Source organism: Heptranchias perlo, chromosome 27 (genome assembly GCF_035084215.1).
Source record: "Heptranchias perlo isolate sHepPer1 chromosome 27, sHepPer1.hap1, whole genome shotgun sequence".
NCBI lineage: Eukaryota > Metazoa > Chordata > Chondrichthyes > Hexanchiformes > Hexanchidae > Heptranchias > Heptranchias perlo.
In genome coordinates this window covers 13,562,696-13,565,814 of record NC_090351.1, presented here as the reverse complement: position 1 = coordinate 13,565,814, position 3,119 = coordinate 13,562,696, and positions in this window count along the sequence as shown.

Sequence of the window (3,119 nt, the reverse complement as noted above, 5' to 3'; positions counted from 1 at the left end):
CCAGTTAAGTTTCTGGTCAATGGTGACTCCACTCTTGCTTGTCCAATTGTTTGAATTTGAACTTTAGACAAAATGTGCTCGATCAACCCAGCCTCTGAGCAGCGTGAGTTGCCACGTGGCTGGAAAAGTCTGTGAGAGGAAGACACACCCACAAAATCTGTCAGGAAGAGAAGTCACGCCCACAGATTCAGGCTGCATTGCTCAAGCAGGCAAGCAGACTTCATTCATTTAAAGTTAGTATTCTGGATGTCATTGTAAATAAAAACTTTAAATTTTTTAAATAAAAAGCCAAAGAAATAATTGAATTAAATTAAAGAGACAGAAGGGCAGATAAGCAAGTTTGCGCTTTTTCAATGATTTCTTTGATTGCAGCATGCGATGGCCCTTTAATTTGAAGCTGCAATATCGCCAGCGAACCACTAGGAGCGAGTTCATGATTTCCACAATTTACTGCGCATGCGCAAACCAGGACATCTATGCTCTTATGATAAACATGACCTCATTGTCAGCAGGTTTGCTGCACTCAAAAATCTTGCAGTGGTAATTTTTGTCCTGCCACTTGACATGAATGATGAACCTCAGGTTTTGGAAGTGAAATTTGTCAAGCTACCAAATCTGATAACACTAACACTTTCATCTAGAACGGTATGAATGACAAAGCCCCATCACGCTTTTTAAGATTTGTTGTGATCTTGATCCGGTGCATGCTCCAGACATGCTTTTTCAGATTTCCAAACGCAGAACAGTTTTTTCTGATGTAAGAGGGCACTTCACTGTCATAGTGGCATCTTGCAAGCCGTAAAGGGCTCTTTTGTGGCTGAAATGTGGCTCTATGAATGCTTTATCTAGTTGTCCTGCCCACACACCCTTTTAATTTCTTTGTTTTAATTGTCTAGTTTTTCAAAGCTTCCATCATAACTATATCCACTCTTCCCTGGTATCATTTTAATGAAGCTAAACTACAGCTTTTCCATGGCTCCAAAAGCATTCTTACGAGTGCCCGAAGCTCTACAGTAGGGTAATCCTAATGCAGAGTCTCATTCAATAGCTGCAATGGATTGGAGGACCAGACATGGAGGACAGCACACCCGTTTTACAACATTCCCAATTTTCCAGTCATTTTGGGATATTCCAACCTACGTGGCTGAGTTGCATGCCACTTTTACCAACTAATATATCAACAATAACTTGCATTTATATAGCACCTTTAACATAAAAAACATCCCAAGGCACTTCGCAGTGCATGGAGAAAGATGAGTAGAAATAGATAAAGGAATGCTAAGCCACGAGGAGAGGGATTAGAAGAGGTAACCAAAAGCTTGATTGAAAGGTGGGTTTTTAAAACATTTTAAAAGTGGAGAAAGACACGGAGAGGTAGAGGTGTTCAGGAAGGGAGCGTCAGAAAGTAGGGCCAAAGTGCTGAAAGCTCTCCACCAATGGTCATATGAAGGAAGTGGGGGACGCAGGGGGTTACAGGCAGAGGACTGAAGGGTGAGTGAAAGGATATAAGGCTAGAGAAAGTTACAGAGATAGGATGTTAGGCCAATGGTTGATGAGCAAATGGGATGTTGTGTGGAACAGGATACACGCGAAAATGTTGGCCTACAGCAGGAATTGAACAATATCCAATCTTGGGTTGACAAGTGGCAGGTAACATTCATGCCACACAAGTGTCAAGAAATGACCACCTTCAACAACAAGCCTAATCACCTCCCTCAATCTTCAACGGCATACCATTGCCGAGTTACCCCCACCCCCCCCAATCAGCATCTTGCATTTCACCATTGACCAGAAGCTAAACTGGACCAAGCCATATGAACAAAGTGGCTACAGGAGCAAGACAGAAGCTGGGTGCTCTGCGACGAGTGGTTCACCTCATGAATCCTCAAAGTCTCTGTACTGTCTACAAGGCTAAAGTCGGGAGTGTAATGGAATATTCATTACTTGCCTGGATAGATGCAGCTGCAACAGCACTCAAGAAGCTTAACACCATCCTGGACAAAGCAGTCTGCTTGATTGGCAGCTGTGCCACTGAACACAATATCCACCTCCTCATGGAGGGCGAAAGGCTTTACGGGATAGTGAAGGGCTGCAAAGGGCAATTAGTCGTATGTTGTGAAGTCTTAGCGCAGACAGTGCAGTGGAGTTGCAATTTACAGGATGCACAGTAACAACTCATCAAGCTTACTTTGATGGCACCTCCCAGTCATGTGACTTTTACCACCAAGAAGGACAAGTGCAGCAATGCTGTGGGAACACCTTCACCTGCAAGTCACATATCATTCTAACTTGCACAACACCAGGTTATAGTCCAACAGTTTTATTTTAAATCATAAGCTTTTGGAGCTTACCTCCTTCATCAGGTGAGTGAAGGGATTCTAAAAACGTGTAGCATATATAGTCAGAGAATAATGCCTGGTGATTACAGATAATCTTTCCAACTGTAATCTGTAATTATCTGTAATCACCAGGCATTGTTCTCTGACTATATATGCTATGCGTTTTTAGAATCCCTTCACTCACCTGACGAAGGAGGTAAGCTCCGAAAGCTTATGATTTAAAATAAAACTGTTGGACTATAACCTGGTGTTGTGCAAGTCCTTACATTTGTCCACCCCAGTCCATCACCGGCATCTCCACATCATCTTCTAACTAGGACATATATCAGTTTATTCATCCTTGTTTGGTCAAAATCCAGGAATTCCCTACCCAACATCATTGGGGAGCACCATCGGCACAGGGAGTACAGAGGCTCGAGAACAAGGCCCACCACTACCTTCTCAGGCCAACTAAGGCTGAGCAATAGATGCAGCCTTGCCAGTGGCACCCACATCCCAAGAACAAATTTAAAAACTACCAGCTGGATTGCCATTATCTCCCCACCCTCCCAGGATGTGCTGAAAACGTATAGTATCTGTTTGAATTGGCGTGTTTCATTTATTGTGAAGCGCCTTCGGGTGTCTTTCTGCAGTACAGGAGTTATGTTAATGAAAATTATTGTAGCTCTTTGCCCCATCTGACCATCCCCCAGTTAAAGAAGCAACGAGTCTCCCGGCCGCTGGGTGGCGCTGTGGCGGCATTTACTGCTCCCACGCCTAACGGGGCACGCATGCGTGGAG